Genomic DNA, 18218 nt, shown 5'->3' on the forward strand with positions numbered 1-18218 from the left:
AATTGGAGTCCTTTCCTCCCATGGAAATCAGGGCTTGACAGGTCTTAACAGCCGTTCACCGCAGAAGAGAGCTCTCCTGTGAGCCAGAGCAGGTAGAAAATGTGTGTTTTCTACAAGACAGCTAGAATTCTCCATTGCACTGCCTGATGGGCTTGACTCTTGTGAGGAGCTCCTGGGGGGGACGGATGCCAGTGGGCCTTCAGAATTTGGCAGGAGTGAGAAGGGATTGAGGTGCTGCCCAGTGACCTTCGAGGCGGCAGAGGCTAGGTGTCACTGTCTTGAATTTTGGGATGAGGAAGAGGCATTCCATACGCAGCGTTGGCCCCAGATCCTGAGTGTGCACTGGCTGGACTTGGTGCAAATCGATGTGGTCTCGCAGAGATCCGACCTTCCTTCAGTTGCTCATGATATTCTGAAGTGGTATCACGTGCTCTTCCGCCAGGTTGCCAGGATGGACAAAACCAGCCCAGCTCTCCAACTGTCCCCCGACACACACAGGGTGCATGCCCTGACCCTACCTGGCACTGCCTGCAGGGCTACCCTGGAGATTGGTGGATTTGCAGGATTGAGTCAGATCTAGGAACTTCACTCCATAATGCCTGGCACCATCAACCGTCATCACACACAACGTCCCATAACAGGCTATATGCATTTGAGGATGAGGATGAGGTGGAGGAACATTCTGATCACAGTGACTGTTTTCTTTATTGATGTCAATGGAGCTACAATGTGTTAACCCCCTGAGGGTCTGGATCATTGACTGGTTATTACACAGTGTCTTTTGTGCCAAAGATCCCAAAGCTTGCTCCAGCCTTTACAAATTGATTGTACATTACACGCTGAAACAGAAATGCAGCCCCTGTTAAGAAGGTGAGACATCACAGCCTTGAGACCGTGTCCAGCAACTCCACACACAACAGTTCGGGATGGGCCATGAAGGACACTTTGTCTGAAAAGGCAGACCTGTGAAGAACGTAGTTACCTGACTAGAATTTAGCCAGATCAGGTTCATAAAGAACAAGATTCGTACTGGCTGTAGTATTTTAGAAAGGCCAAACTACACAGAGCTAGTGTTGTTAGTAATAATATGGCCTGGTTGAGAAACCCCAACATGGCAAAGAGGAAACCCCAACATGGCAAAGATGGTCCTGCCCTGAAGAGTTTACCATTTAACCAGGTCAGACAAAAGGTTGGAGAAAGGAAGTATTATCATTCCCATTTAATAGATGGCACACAGATTAAATGATCTGGCCAAGTTAACATGGGAAATTTGGAGCAAAAGCAGGAATTGAACCAAATCTCTTAAGCACCAAGCCAACATCTTACCCACAAGAACAACCTTCCTTTCTCAAGGAGAGGTAGTTTATAGGTTATTTATAGCTTTCCCCTAGACACCCAGCACAGGCTGATCCTCTGTCCTCAGTAGACACAGCTGCTTCCCTGTGCTAGAGAAATATTTCACCCTTGAAGAGTTAAAAATGGGTCAGCAGTTCAGTAACAACAGGTTCATGGACTTGACCTACTTTTGCAACCCTCCAAAATCGTTTAGGAGTTTCACAAAACCTCAAGCTGCGGGAGGGGCTCCTATCTCTAATGAAAACCTTACGAAAAACCAGTAACTATATGTGCACAATGCTTAATTCATAATGGAAGAGGTGCTGGGGCTCAAGCAATTGTGTGGGTTTTTTTTAAACTTTCATAACTGACACGGCAAGCACAGAGGCGCTGGGGCTTTGCCCTGGCGCAAAATTAAGCACTGCATGTACATAGAATGCCAGCACATGCTAACACGGTCATCAAATAATAGCCTTGTCATTTACAAGGTCAGCTGACTCTAGAGAAGTCTGACCAGAGAAGAATACATTTTAAAGCTATGGCCCAACTACATGGGGGACTGATTAGCACTAGTCACTATTTAGTAGCGGCTAACAACATGACCTGGCACAGGCAAACAGCAGAATATCCCATGAAGTTCTCTAGAGTTACTGTAGTGCCATGCTGGTTTTTACTATGGTGGTACCTGGACATGCCTATTACGGTTCCTGAGGTCCCTGCACCTCTGAACCTTTGTGGCCTTCTTGAGGACACTCCACTGAGGTCTCAGGCCTCTAGCCATCACCGTGGGGAGGAGTCCTGCAACCCTCTCCCTCTAGACCAGAGATTTAGGCTGCAATTCACTGTGATTGCCTCGGCAAGTCTGACTTTAGTTCAGCACCTGTAGTCCTGTTCTTTTGGGCGCAATGACAGGATTAACCAGAGACCCGCCAGCCTTCCCACAGCCAAGTAGTATGTATTCACAACAAAAGCTATACAGAGAAAACACACCTTAAAAACAACAAAGAGCGTATATGTATGTCTAGCTCACCAGGCGACACCATCTTCCACACGGAAACCCTGTTTGGGAATAAATATTTCAAACACTTCCCACCTCTTGGGCGCAGGGTCATGTCAGGTCCCGGATGAAGGGACAGTAGGGGTCAATTTATATCCTTTTCCATTTTTTGTTTGCCAGTTTTCTTCAATCAGCTGAAAACTAGTCTATGCAATTTCCCACAGGGGGTGAAGGCATCTCCAGACTTGTTTACCCACCTAGGGATTTGCATTAATTGCTCCCAGTAATTTTAGTTCTTGAAGGAAACTCCTGTAACTCCTCCCTGGAGCTAGAATATGACCCCTGGCCCATAGAGATATGTATTTCATTTATAAAGTTGATGCAATGGCCTTGAAGATATTCCATATGTCCCCGGCATCTGGCACAATCCTATCTGAGGTCAGAGTCCCCTTGTGCTAGGCGCTGCACGTGCGCGCGCATGCGCGTGCACACACACACACACACACACACGCACACAGAGTGTCAGATGATCCATACCCCCAAATAACTTGCCATTTAAATAGATAAGCCAGGCAAAGGGTGGGAGAAAAGTATTATCCCCATGTCGCAGATGGGGAACTGAAGCACAAAGATTAAGTGACCTGACCAGGGAGTCAAAGTCTGTGCCAGAGCCAGGAATCGAAGTCTGGTCTCCCAGGTGCCATCTCACATAGTGCTTTAACCAGCCTTCCCCACAGATCTAGTTCACCCATGCAAGGTTAGGAGCTGTGCTTCAATGGAAGTCCTTCAAACTGAGTAGAGTAATAGAATGAAAACAAAGAGTGCAAGAGAAAGACACCCATCGATAGCTCATGGGGAGAGCTGGTTAGGATGCCGCCATAACAGAGGATGCTTGAGTTCTCCAGGTGATGGCCCAGTGCCCCCTGGGGGAGGCTGCATGAAGCCAGGCATGGCAGCCGCGGCAGCGGGCTCAGTGATGGACGTATAATTCCATATCAAAACAAGGGGATGTCCCCGCGCGCAGGAACACGGGCTACGCAGAACTCAAATTGCTGCAGGTCCAATGGCAGCGGTTGCTCTTGGCTGAGACAACACTGGCTCTCCTGTGCTTGGTAAGGTACCTCAGAGAGCACCTGACTGCATCACCAGGCATCCGGGCTGAGATTTTGTTCTTCGTTTCTTATCCTTTGCTGACGAGAACAGAAGTGAGGGATTAAAATCAGAGTGTGGAATTGTATCGATTGTAAAGGATCGGTAATGCTGGTATAAAAGCCTCCGGTCACTTCCAGCAGTTGCAGCTGTGCAAGCTTTCCTGCACCGGCCTGTCAACCTTCAGGTCTCTCAGTCAGATGGGGATAAATAGCACTTTCCTGCCTCCCAGGGCCGTGAGGATAAATATACATGCTAGGGATGGGAGCCAGCCATATCAGGACATTAAATAACTTCGGCTCATCCCTCAACCCGGTCCTGAGGGGATCGCCGCTAGAGGTGAAGGTTGTTTCAGACTCTCTGGCCCAGTCAGTCCATAGCCTCCCACTGAGACTACCAGTCAAAATGCTCATGAGTACCAGCGGTGATGGCACCTTTTCCACCGGCAATTGGACTTATTTCACTCAAGCCACCAGAGAGTGTAGCAACTTTCTGTGGCTGCCCGCGGGGTCTGAATGTGAACCAGCAGCCTCTGAGGTACAAGGCTCTGTTGCTCCTCTCCTGAGTCATCCGGCACTGAGCTGGGGGGCACCGAGACAGCTGGTGCTGCTCCTGCTGCAGAGTGGAGGCGCTGTCTATCGCTGCTTTGTTTGCAGAAGGAGGCCAAGCCCTGGTGCTGACTTGGCGTAGAATCATTGTTCACAGGAATGTAGCTGTGAATGTGCCAACCAGGAAAGAGAAAATCATTAGAAAAGCTGGGGAAATGCCACAAAATCCTCCCCTGCTCTGTTTTTCATAGACCCAGATCCTGAGAGGTACAGGGCACCTTCACTTCCCAGATTTCACCCAGACATACCCACCGGCCCTGCTACCCACAGGTAAGAGATGCTTAGTGCACTCCGGGAAGGCCCTAGATACGTGGTGACGGGCAGGACGGAAGAACCTGTGTAGAACAGAGGTAGAGGTATGGAGATCAGCTTGTTGCTGAACACGCTGCAGATTTCTCTGCACTCTACGGAAGCTCTGAGCACGGCGGATATGGCTCCACACACACCTGACAGCCAGCCTGTGTAGCAGGACCGAGCCTGTTGTTCAGTGTTTCCATCACAACTACACAGCCGTGACAGGGACATGGACTTGGGCATCCTAATAGGCCTTGAACTTCCCCAACTGATTGTCTGCTTCAATGACTGAAGGGAAACTATAACGGAGATGACAGCTGGGAGCGTGCAGACAGTTTGAGACACATACACTGATTGCCCCAGTTTGGTTTATGGCAGCGGTTCTCAAACTGGGGTCTGTGGATCCCTGGGGTCCAGGCCCTGCTGATCAACTCCTCCCCCTTCGTCTATCTCCTGGAAGGTTACTGAAGCCAAACCAGGAGATTTTAGGCACTAAAAGTCTGGCAGCACAGCGGGGCTAAGGAAGGCTCCCCACCTGCCCTGGCTCTGTGACGCTCCTGGAAGTGGCTGGCACTTCCCTGCGACCCCGGGGGGGGGGGGGGCGGGGAGGGGCAGAGTTTCTCCGCATGCTGCCCCTGCCCCAAGCACTGACTACACTGCTCCCATTGGCTGGGAACTGGCCCCCCATCTAGGAGCTGCTGCCAGAGGGATGTGCCGGTTGCTTTCGGGAGCTCCTCAAGGTAAGCACCTCCTGGCTGGAGCCTGCACCCCTCACCCGTTCCTGCACCCCAATCTCTTGCCCCAGCCCAGAACCTGCACCCTAACTCCCTCCCAGAGCCCCCACCGTGAATCCCCTCCCGCATCAAACTCCCTCCCAGAGCCCACATCCCGCATGCCCTCCTGCCACCCAACCCCCTGCCCCAGCCTGATGAAAGTGAGTGAGGGTGAGGGAGAGTGAGTGATGGAGAGAGGGGTATGTGGGAAGAGATGGGGTGTGGGTGGGGCCTTGGGGGAAGGGGTGGAGTGGGGGCAGGAGCTGGGGCTGAGTGGGGAGACTTGGGGGTCCCTGAAAAATTTTACATTAAAATGGGGGTCCTCAGGTGGCTAAAGTTTGAGAACTGCTGTTTTATGGGATTACTGATGTTTCAATGACTTGAGAATTAGAGTAACAATTTACAAGCAACATCCCTGACGTACTGTCAGGTCTTAGCTACAAAATGCTGCTACCATAGCTGTCTTTTTTTTTTTTTTTTTTTTTTTTTTAAGATGATGCTCAATTCTCGATAGAAAGCAGCAATAAAGCCTGGGGAAATCTTTCTAAACGTCATGCCAAGTTACCGGAAACTGAAGGGTTTTCACATTTCAGGATGAACTTGAAAATGAGCCCAGTGTTCTAGAAAGTTTCGCAAGACCTTGGATTTTTTTTTCGGAGGCAGAAAAAGGGTTTGGACATGAAAAATCATGAGAAAGAAATGCTTCTGCTGTAGGGCTGAGTAAAACAAAGTCTCTCAGGACAAGTCTACACGACTGCATTATACTGGTGCAGCTGGACTGCCCAGATGCACCTGGTGAAGATGCACTATGCCAGCTGGAGATTAATTACTTCACCTCCGCGAGAGGCAGAAGCCATGACAGTGGGAGAGCATCTGCCGTGGACATACCATGGTGTGGACACTGCTTTAAGACGATGAAACTTGCGTCTCTCGGAGCGATGTCATTTTCACACCCCTGAGTGACCTAAGTTACATCAACCTAAGCAGTAGTGTAGACCAGCCCTCAGAAGGTCACCGCATGGGAGGGAGAATGGGCTGTTGGCTGTAGCAACAAGAAATTCATGGGCTTATTTAAAAGTTTATGAAAAAGTCAGTATGTGAGCCACAATCTTGACCGACACTACAATTGGACCTAGGACCTCCAGCGCTAAAACTATGAATCACTACAGTTGCTGCTAAAGATCCAGCAGGCCCCCAAACGAGATCACCCTCTGAGACAAGAGAGCAGGCTGGGGTAGACTTATGAAAGTACAGTTCTTCTCTGACAGCTGACTAAGGCTTGGGAGATTTCAGCCATTGGTAGAGCCACCGATACAAACCCCTAGTGTGGCCAGGCAAAGCCAATAAATACTGAGATTTGCACTAGGACAGTTCGCCTGGCTTGAAATGAGGGTAAGCTGCGCTGAGAGCTCAAGTTTACAAGTAAAAAGGAGGTTTTTTTCCCCAATTGCCAGTTTCACAAACTCAGTCTGGGAACTGGGGGTCAAGCTGGTTCCTTTCCAAGGACAGAAATTTTGCTAATTTCTCCCCGTTCTCACCTCTTTAGCTAGGAATTAATATGGACCCCAGCACTGCAGCCTCTGAGCGTGATGGCCACCATCTTGGCTGACACACAAAGGACTTCCAGAGCTGGAAGCGCGAGTCTTTGGAACTTGAGCTACAGAACCAAGCTCTGTAGCTGGGACCATCGGCGCTGACTCCGTGGGTGCTCAGGGACTCAAGTATCCATGGAGGAAAAATAAGGGGAGTTCGGCACCAACAGGGCTGGCCGGGGCTGCTACTCTGGCGGTCCTGCCCCCATGCCCTCATCAGCTGTTGGGCGGGACTGCCCCACACCTCACTCCTCTCTGCCCCCTCCTCTTCTCACTGCCCTTAAGGCAGGTGGAGGAAGAAAAGAGCGAGCGGGGGGTGCTCAGGCGAGGGGGTTTTGGGGGAGTGGGTGGAGTGGGGGTGGGGCTTTGGGGGAAGGGTGGAGCCAGTGTGGGGCACCCACTGGCAAAACCAAAATTCAGCACCTATGGCTGGGACCATCACAGACTTGTATTCTGTGGATCAGGCACAGAGCAGTAACTCTAACTCACATTGACCAGTGGGTTATTAACTCACAAATCACCAAGGCATGTTACCCTGAAGACTCCTGGGAGGTAGGGAGGTATTATCCTATTTTACAGAAGGGGACATGAGTCTAAGTTTAGACTAAGTAACGTGCCCAAGGATACCCAAGAAGTCTGTGGTAGAACCAGAAGTTGAACCCAGGTCTTGGTCCAGTGCCTCAACCACTAGACCTTCCTTCCTCTCTCAAATGAAACACTGACAATTCAGGTGCAAGCTGGATTCTATTCTGGAGCCAATGGGCATTGACTCTTACTCAAAGACTTGCCCTTGGATTGACTCTTTAATGGGCTCTAATAAAGAAGCTGTGAACTGGACTTTGGCCCATGTAAAACCCACATTCTTTTCTGCAGGCATCTTTTACTCAGTTTCAGATTTATATGCACAATTTTTTATCAGAGTTGCTTCTGTTATTCCTCCATGCAAATATTGACATTCTTACTACTTGCAAGGATTTAACCAACACGGGGGGAGGGGTTGTCACCTTAGCTAGAGGGCTATTTAGTGCGGTCTGGTTGGAACGTTTAACACCAGGCACTGGAAGCAAAGGTTTTTGGTAAAACAGTTTGGTCTTTCCTCTAGGAGTGTGTGTAGGGGGTTCTTTATGGAAGTACCCTGTGCAGTTACAAAGAGCGAGAGAGTATGTAATGAGTGCCTGGGAGAGGAGAAGAGATACTATCAACCTCCACTCAAGTATAAACATTCTGGCCACATCCCCAAACGCTTTATCTATGCCCTGCCCAGAACCGTTCTGAAACAACAGCGCCAGCAGGAGGAAGATTGGAGGATTGGGCCAAAAGAAATCTAATGAGGTTCAATAAGGATAAATGCAGGGTCCTGCACTTAGGATGGAAGAATCCAATGCACCGCTACAGACTAGGGACCGAATGGCTCGGCAGCAGTTCTGCGGAAAAGGACCTAGGGGTGACAGTGGACGAGAAGCTGGATATGAGTCAGCAGTGTGCCCTTGTTGCCAAGAAGGCCAATGGCATTTTGGGTTGTATAAGTAGGGGCATAGCGAGCAGATCGAGGGACGTGATCGTTCCCCTCTATTCGACACTGGTGAGGCCTCATCTGGAGTACTGTGTCCAGTTTTGGGCCCCACACTACAGGAAGGATGTGGATAAATTGGAAAGAGTACAACGAAGGGCAACGAAAATGATTAGGGGTCTAGAGCACATGACTTATGAGGAGAGGCTGAGGGAGCTGGGATTGTTTAGTCTGCAGAAGAGAAGAATGAGGGGGGATTTGATAGCTGCTTTCAACTACCTGAAAGGGGGTTTCAAAGAGGATGGCTCTAGACTGTTCTCAATGGTAGCAGATGACAGAACGAGGAGTAATGGTCTCAAGTTGCAATGGGGAAGGTTTAGATTGGATATTAGGAAAAACTTTTTCACTAAGAGGGTGGTGAAACACTGGAATGCGTTACCTAGGGAGGTGGTAGAATCTCCTTCCTTAGAGGTTTTTAAGGTCAGGCTTGACAAAGCCCTAGCTGGGATGATTTAACTGGGACTTGGTCCTGCTTTGAGCAGGGGGTTGGACTAGATGACCTTCTGGGGTCCCTTCCAACCCTGATATTCTATGATTCTATGATTCTAAGAGAAAAGGGTACAAGCAGGAATGTGGGAAGGGTGGTTCATTTTCATGTACAGTAGAGACCAATGTGTCCAGTCCTGTAATTCCCAAGCAGCAACACGTAAGCACTATGAAACAACAGGACATGGTACTATGGCTGACGGTGACCCTGGGCAGCACAACCATGCGAGGTACTGGACAAGAGGGGGTGCCTGCAGCCACCCCAGGTGCTGGGATCCCAGGCAACATTCCCCACCCGATGCTGCATTATTGTGCTTGTAACATGCCTCATTCAGACATTGCCCTTTTTTTTTTTTGGTTCACAGAAAAATTCCACAGCCCTGTAGCCCTATTCCCTAAGGGCTGTCATCACTGTGTTTCCAGAGTCTCCCCTCTGGCTCACGTGCTCTAGGTTGCATGCCCTGCAGAGTTCCCCAGGTGAACACAAGCCCTGCTATTCTGGCTCCATTCTGTACACGTGCATGTAGGAGGCAGAGAACTTTCTTAACTGGCCCACACACCTGGAATCACTCCCGAAGCAATCAAGAGACCAGAGATGTGCAGTAGGAGAATCTGATCAGAACAGATGACTTCACATCTCAGCAGCTGCAGAGCAAAATGCAATCACTTTTTTCCCCCAGCCAAGTCTTCCCATAACACCACCAGCCCTTCATTCCCTGCAGATTTGAGTTAGCAAGGAAAAAGGGAGTGACCGTAACAGCTGCATTTTGTATGGACAGAGGGAGAACAACTCGCTATAGAAGCTGTTAAGGCTGAATCCCCACTCTGGCATTTCGAGTGCAGAAGGTGGGGGCCTGCAAGGATTTTAAAAATTAATACTGGCCACTCCAGGCTTGTATTAAACTCCCAAGGTTACAGCTTTTCTCTGACCTTGCCTTGGTAAACGCTGCCACCACCCAAATGCAAACAAAACAAAACAAAAAAACCCTTTGACCCAGGAAGGAGCACTTGGGAATTTCTCCCTGTGGGGTACCCTCTGCCCTTTTCCCCTTCTCTAGAGAAGAGCTGAGAAGAAAACAAAGGAAATTAGCTATTGCCACCAGCTAATTAAACAGCATAGGCACAAACCTCTTACGACACAACAATTTAAATCCTGGTTTTTTTTTTTAAAAAAGGTAAATTTTATTAAATACAAAAAAGAAAGAAAATACATCTGGAACTTAGGCTTTTGCTAGATTTTAAGAGAGCAATTTCAAAAATTAAGCACCCAAAATAGCTTTCTTGGGGGTTCAGCTTAAATGTTACAAGCAAACAAAAGCATCAGGGGTTAGCACAGAGGAGATCCACAAGGCAAAATAAAGAAATAAACCTGATCACGTTTATCTAAACATTCCCTATCCAAATGATTTCTTCTAGGTATAGAAGATAATTTTTCATACCTGGTTCAAACCTTACCAGCATTCCTGTTTATTGCATTGCTGCTCCGTCCCTGCAGCCCAGAGAGAACAACAGACAAAGGGAAAGTTTCTCTCCCAATTTTAAAAAGTTTGGCTCTTTTGGTCAAATGCCCACTTTTTTCCCCCTTTACCTGGGGGACTTTTTAACCCTTTACAAGTAAGGAAGTAGAGAACAGCTACCAAGAGGGATTTTACAGCTAACTGGCTGGCTGGGTGTCCATCAAAGGGAACTACCCCCCTCCCCTCCATTTATTTATCACAGAAGCAAACCAGTACTGGGCTTAGAATAAAGCTACAAACACACACCACAAATACACACACCCCCAATCCACACTGCAGCATTCCCCTATGGTCTGGACCAGAGGTTCTCAAACTGTGGTCCGTGGTCCACCAGTGGTCCATGAGCACCATTTAGGTGGTCTGTGGATAGTTCCCTTTAAGGTGCGTGTCTGGGCGGCTGCACGTGAGAGAATGAAGGGCCACCCACCTAACTAGTGGAGCCATGCAGGCATGGCTCTGTGGCTGCTGTGGTGGGGGAGAGACCCCCCTCCTTCCCAGTCCAGCTCGGGGGCTGCCGAGGGGGAGGAGACCCTCCCTGCCCTCCTTCCCAGCCCCAGCTCAGGGGCTGCTGTGGCAGGGGAGAGAGGGAGAGACCCATCCTCCTTCCCAGCCCGAGCTCGGGGACTGCCGCAGTGGGGGAGAGAGGGCACATACATTGCATTGGAAAGGTGAGACTACTGATATTTTAATACGAGTTGTGTGCTTTTATTTGTAGAACAAAACATATTAATTATTATTAAGGTTTTTTTTTAATATAGCGCTTTTATCCAAAGTGCTTTACAGTAGTTAGCTAATGGTACAAACACCATTTGGAAAGATCATTAAGTGATCTGCCGAGACCCTCAGCAATTTTCAAGTGGTATGCAAAAAAAAAAAAAAAACAAGTTTGAGAACCACTGTTCTAGACACAAGACCTGGAAAACCCTAGCCATTCCTCTCAGGGTAGATTATTATACTGGCCTACACCCTGAGAAGGCTTCCAAATTCCACTGATATCAGGAAGGATCTGCATAAACAGGGATTTACTCCTCTTTGTCTAGAGACACATTAGCAGTAATTCTTTCCACGCACAGTCTTGCCACCACCTACTGAAAAGGAACACACACAAATCAAACTCCAGTCAACATTCTTGGTTGCAACCCCAAGAGATGCCTTCAGAACTTTCATTTCTAGTTTGACAGGTGACTCATGTTCCAAGCATATGGATAAAACCCCATCTCTCTATGTATTCAAGTAGTGAAAAGCAGTGATCTTGAAAGAGATTGTTCAGACTGGTTTCCATGTTTCAGGCCATAAAGCATTAAGTGTGTATATAGCAGAGTAGTTGAGACATCTGGATTCATGCAGTGTCAATTCAGATTGCCATGAAATCTATTAGACTTCTGATTGCTATTTTGCACTCTATAGGAGGCTGACACTATGCACGCTATAGCTGTCTAAGTTTACTGTCACATACAGACAACTTGTTACTCACTGCAGAACAAGGAACAACCTATCACTCCAGAACTGCTACTTCATGTATAAATAAGGGCAGGTAGAAAATTTTCCATCTAACTGTTTTTTGACCTAAAGAAATTTTTCATGAAAAGTGTCTGCTTTCCACACAAAAAAATGGTTACTTACCTTTTTGTAACTGTGGTTCTTTGAGATGTGTTGTTCGTGTCCATTCCAATCAGGTGTGCGTGCGCCGCATGCACAATGTCCAGAAGATTTTTCCCCTAGTAGTATCCTTAGGGTCAGCCTAGGTGCCCCCTGGAATCATGCCTTCATGGCACCCAATACAGGGCCCTGTTGACCCAACTCCCTCTCAGTTCCTTCTTGCCGGCTACTCCAACAGAGGGGTAGGAGGGCAGGTATTGGAAAGGACAAGAACACCACATCTCGAAGAACAGTCACGAGAAGGTGAGTAACTGTTTTTCTTCTTCAAGTTCTTGTTCATTTCCATTCCAATCAGGTGACTCAAGACTAAATTCAGGAGGTGGGGTCGGAGTTGTCTATTGATTGGAGCACCACTCATCTGAAGGCTGCATTGTCTCTGGCTGGCCGCGTGATTGCGTAATGAGTGGTGAAAGTGTGTATGGAGGACCACGGTGCTGCTCTGCATATTTCCTGGGTGGGAACCGGCACCAGGAATGCTGCTGAAGAAGCCTGTGCCCTGATGGAGTGTGCAGTGAGCAGAGGGGCAAGCACTCGTGCCAGGTTGTAGCACTCCCGGATGCAGGACGTGACCCACGAAGAAATTCATTAAAAGACGAGACAGGAAGACCCTTAATTCTATCTGCCACAGCCACAAATAGTTGCAAGAGCCTTTGGAACAGGTTCATTCTCTCAATGTAGAAGGCTAGCGCTCTGTGGACACCCAATGGGTGAAGCCTCTGCTGCCTGCTGCTCGAGTGCAGCGTAGGATAGAACGCTGGGAGAAAGATGTCCTGGTTGATGAGAAACTTGGAGACAACCTTTGGGAGAAAAGCTGGGTGGGGCCTGAGATTAACCTTGTCCTTATAAAAACAAACAAACAAATGAGGAGTCCTTGTGACACCTTAGAGACTAACACATTTATTTGGGCATAAGCTTTCATGGGCTAAAACCCATTTCATCAGATGCATGGAGTGGAAAATACAGTAGCAGGTATATATACACAGTACATGAAAAGATGGGAGTTGCCTTACCAAGTGGGGAGTCAGTGCTAATAAAACAATTCAATTAAAGTGGAAGTAGGCTATTCTAAACAGTAGAATACCAAGGGAGGAAAAATCACTTTTGTAGTGGTAATAAGGGTGGCCAATTTCAAACAGCCCATGAAAGCTTATGCCCAAATACATTTGTTAGTCTCTAAGGTGCCACAAGGACTCCTTGTTGTTTTTGCCGATAGAGACTAACACGGCTACCACTCTGAAACTTGTCCTTATAGAACACCATGTAAGGAGGCTCTGGTGTTAGGGCCTTGAGCTCACAGACCCTCCTGGCTGAGGTTATTGCCACCAGAAACGCCACCTTGTACAAGAGGCCGAGCAGGGAGCACGTCCCTAGTGGTTCAAAGGGCAGCCCCGTCAGTCTGGAAAGGACCATGTTGAGGTCCCAGGCCGGAGCCGGCTTTCGAACGTGTGTATATAGCCTGTTGAGACCTTTGAGGAAATGGCTGACCATAGGGTTGGCAAAGACTGCCGGCCCTCGGCGCCTGGATGGAAGGCCGAGATGGCAGCCAAGTGAACCATTATTGACAACATGGACAGTCCCTGCTGTCCCCTGCTGCATGAGATGGAGAAGGTAGCCCCTAAGGTTTCTCCCTGAGACACTTCAAGCACAAAGTTGTTCAGGTCACTTCTCAGCATAAACCTGCCGCAGTCAGAGCATGGCTTAAAGCCTGGGGACCGAGGCTGGGGAGAAGTGCGTGTGTGTGTGTGGGAACTCCCAAAGTAAACTTATGAAAGAAAACTATCTACAGTAACTAAACTACTACTAAACCCAACTGTACACACACGACACTGCGGGAGTTCCAGTTAGCCGTCACAGGCGGTAAGAAGGAACTGAGCTGGGGTGGGTCGAGTCGGCAGGGCCCCATATTGGACACCAGGAGGGCAGGACTCCAGGGGGCAACCAGGAGAAACCTATGGATACTGCTGGGGGAAAATCTTCCGGCTGTCGTGCATGTGGCGTGCACACATCTGATTGGAATTTATATGAACAAGCACTCGAAGAATTTAGATTTTTCATCAAAAAACCATATGCCCCAAAATTTTAGCCAAAAATCCCAAAATATTGCAATCTGGATATCCTGCCATGGGGACTCATGGAAACTGTAGTTGTTCCCTCATGTCCCAATTTCCCCCTATGGGCCAGGATTCCCAGATAGATTACATCTCCCATGATGCACCATGCCCAGGGACTCTCATGATGCAACTGCCTCCCTTCATCACAAAGTGAAACATGGTGCATCATGGGATATGTAGTACAGACAGCTCAGCCTATAGAGAAAACAAAGCATGATGCAACCAACTTAAAACTCCCCTGCAGCATCACAGCTGTATTTCTGAATGAATATTTCAGGGTTCTGACAAAATATTCCCATTTTCTTTTTTGCCAAAAAGTTGACTTCCCCCCCCCCCCCCAAGGCCATTTTCCAGTTAGCTCTAGTATCAATGCAAAATCCTTCAACAGAAGTCTAGGCAGCTGGTGTGCTAGGGTCACCGCTTATTCTATTCATGTTAAGTTTCGCTGTCACCTTGTGCTCCCTTTATCTGGTATTCCCTCTTGTCTACTGTATGCTTAGGATACATCTGCAATACAAGACCTGTGGTGCAGAGTCTGAGAGCCCGGGTCAATGAACTCCAGCTTGCTGGGCTCAGACTGCAGGGCTAAAAATACCAGTGTAGCAGTTTGGGCTGGAGCCCCGGCCCTGAAGCCCTGCTCCAACCTGAGCTTCTACACTATTAGTTTCACCCCCTTAGCCCGAGCCTAGGCCTGTTGACGTGGGCTCAGAGTTGGTGCCATGGGCTCGTCTTGGCAGGGTAGATGTACCCTCAGATCGTTAGCTCTTCGGGGCAGGAACCGTCTTCTCACTGGGTGTGTTTACAGGGTTGAGCATAATGGGGCCCTCTGGAGTTATCACAATACAAAATTATTAATCATCATTTGTATTACAGCAGCACATAGAAGCCCGGACTGAGATGTGGGCCCCGTTGTGGTAGGCGCTTTACAGACACAGTGACGGACAATCTCTATCCTGGGGACCTTACAGGCTAAGGAGACGAGACACAGAGTGAATGGAAAGCAGTATAGAGAAGGGGAAAGGACTGGAACATGGTCACGGAGCAGGTCACAGTGGCAGAACTGAGAATAGGCTTCCCCGAGAACTAGCTAGACTATACACTAGTCCACACTTCCTCTAAAGAAGGAAAATTCCTATAAAATACAGTTCAAAGTCCCTTAAGCAAAAAGTTGAAAGGCTATTGAGATCCATACAGTCTTACTGCTTCCCTCTGCTCCTTGCCTGCCAGTTATACCCAGCTCGTCCTTAATCCTAGATTGAGAGTTCTCCTAGGCAGGGAGCCTCTCTGTTATGTTTGTAGTGAACTCGAAGGCCTCTGGGTCCTACCTCAGTACAGCTAATAAATAAACCTTCCCAACGATGGTGTTAAAACTGGGCTCAGGCCTCTCGCCATCTTCATTTTTAACAGCTACTGGAAGCATCTCTTTTGAGAGGATGCAATATCTTTGGAGGCCACAGTATTATTTCACTCATTGGATTTTCTTCTTGAAATCCATTCTGAAAAAAAAAAAAAAAAACACTCAGTACTTGCCCACAAGATGCGTCTCAGGACTCCTAACCCATATGGTAATTGCAGGTGTATCGGTATGCAATATTCAAACCATCACAGCACTTACCTCTGACACTCTTGTTTTTCCCAAGCACATGGATGGTGGTGTGTACCAGCGACACTCACAGATGTGTTGCAGTGAGCAGCCACAGGCTGAATAGTTTTCTGTGTGACGACAACTGGCCCATGCAGCAAACGACAAGACCGACATTTTCACTTGAATGTCACTCCTAATATAGCAACTATTCCTGGACCATATAAAATGACAGCTCTATTTTGTCTGAATTCAGAGAGCACAATCATTGCACTGAGCCTGGCACAACACGACTCCACTGAAGAGCCAGCCCCCCTCCCCCCCCGCATATACTGTGAAAAACTCTTTAAAAACCAGATGCATATGAAAATCCCAGAAAGCAGCTAGTTTAAAAAGGCAACATTAGAACAGGGAAGGCTGAGCAGTGTCTTCCCACAAAGCATCATGCGTGGCTAAGATGCTTTCAACTTTAATATTCTATTCAACAAGATAATTGGATCACAAGATGGGTGTGCACAAGGGCACAACAGAAAGTCCCAAAGCTCTGGACATGGGGAGGGGGAAGTGTGCTGAAAGAAGGAGAATCAGCATCCAGGGTGGTGGGGCTCAGGGAAAATAGTGATTTCCTAGCCATTGGCATTCAACTGGCTCCATTGCTGCCTACCCCTGCCAGTTGAACTCCATGATAGTTTATTGTTTGTCAGGGATCATGCTAGGCACCATTCATACATGTAACAACAGTGTCAGTCCATGCCACCAACCAATTTATAATCTTGGATCAGGCCCATAGAGAAAAGATCTCTCTCCTTGCCTTTCCACAAAACAGCAGCTATGGAAGGCAGAACTTTGTTTGCATGGAGTTGTAGCTCACGAAAGCTTATGCTCAAATAAATTTGTTAGTCTCTAAGGTGCCACAAGTACTCCTTTTCTTTTTGCAAATACAGACTAACACGGCTGCTACTCTGAATCCTACTTGCATCTTTGTTGTCACTTAAAGAAGTTCCGTTTTCTGCCTAGAATTACCATAACATACCTTCTACATGCATGGATTTAACCTAGCTTTCAGTTTAGAAGAGTAGCTAATGAGCCCTCTAGAATAGGCCCTATGACATTGGACATGGTCATTGGATTGTAAATAGTGTAGGGCTTCTGATTTTTGGTTTTAACTGATAAACACCCATAAAACACTGTTGCAAAAAATAAAAAATGAAATAGGTGTTTATCCAGTGAACACTAGACAAACACTGGAAATGGTTACTTGTATCTAAGGCTTGTCTGTGTGGAGCAGAAATGTGCACTACAGGGTGTAATTCCTAAAGTACATTAATGCATTAATTGGCCTGAATAGACCCCACAGGTGCACACTAAAGGTTTCCTAGTGCGCTTTAACATAGTGCTCTCTAAAACAGTACTACATTAAAGCACACTAGGGAACATTACAAAGTGATTACTCATTACAGGATTACTGTAATGAGTAATGCATATAATGTATGTAATATGTTGATAATCAAACTGTCCCATGAAATCTCTATGGACAGAAATTCCATGCTTGAGTAATAAGTGTACAGCAGAAGGAATATACTACTGACCACCTGACCAAGATGGTGACAGTCATCGTGAAATGCTAAAGGGAAGTTAAAGTGACTACAAAACCAGAAATGCAACAATAACGGGAGATTTTAACTATCCTCATATTGACTGGGTAAAAGTAATCTCAGAACAGGATACAGAGATAACATTTCTAGATACCATGAATGACTGCTTCTTGGAGCAGCTAGTTCTGGAACCTACAATGGGAGAGGCAATTTTTAGTCTTAAGAGGAACAGAGGATCTGGTCCAAGTAGTGAATATAGCTGAACCACTTGGAAATAGAGACCATAATATAATGAAATTTAGAATCCTTGCGTGTGAGTTTGCGGGAGAGAAATACCAACCACCCCCCCAGTAACATTTAACTTTAAAAGGGGGAACTACACAAGAAGGACTATGCTAGTTAGAGGGAAATTAAAAAGAGCAATCACAAGGTAAAATGCCTGCAAATTGCATGGAGACTACTTGCAAACACCATAATAGAGACTCAGGGTAAATGTATACCCCCAAATGAAAAAGACAGTATGAGGCTCAGGAGAATCCCACCATGAGTAAACAGCTGAGTAATGGAGGCTATTAGAGGCAGAACAGCATCCTCTAGAATTTGGAAGTCAAATCCTAGTGAGGAAAATAGGAAGAAGCACAAAACTCTGGCAAGTAAAATGCAGACATGGAAGGCTGGCCAAAAAAGAATTTGAGAAGCAACTTGCTAAAGATAAAAAAAAAATGCTGTTTGTGTAAGTACATCAGAAACAGGAGGTCTGCAAAACAGGTACTGGGGCCACTACATGACAAAGGTATTCTAGGAGCACTCAAGGAAGACAAGGCCATAGCAGAGAAGCTAAATTAATTCTTTGCATTCATCTTCACTGAAGATGATGTGGGGGAGATTACCACGTCAGATCTATTCTTTTTGGGTGACAAAGCTGAAGTACTGTCCCAAACTGCTGTGCC

The sequence above is a fragment of the Dermochelys coriacea genome, chromosome 2, assembly GCF_009764565.3.
Source record: "Dermochelys coriacea isolate rDerCor1 chromosome 2, rDerCor1.pri.v4, whole genome shotgun sequence".
Taxonomy (NCBI): domain Eukaryota; kingdom Metazoa; phylum Chordata; order Testudines; family Dermochelyidae; genus Dermochelys; species Dermochelys coriacea.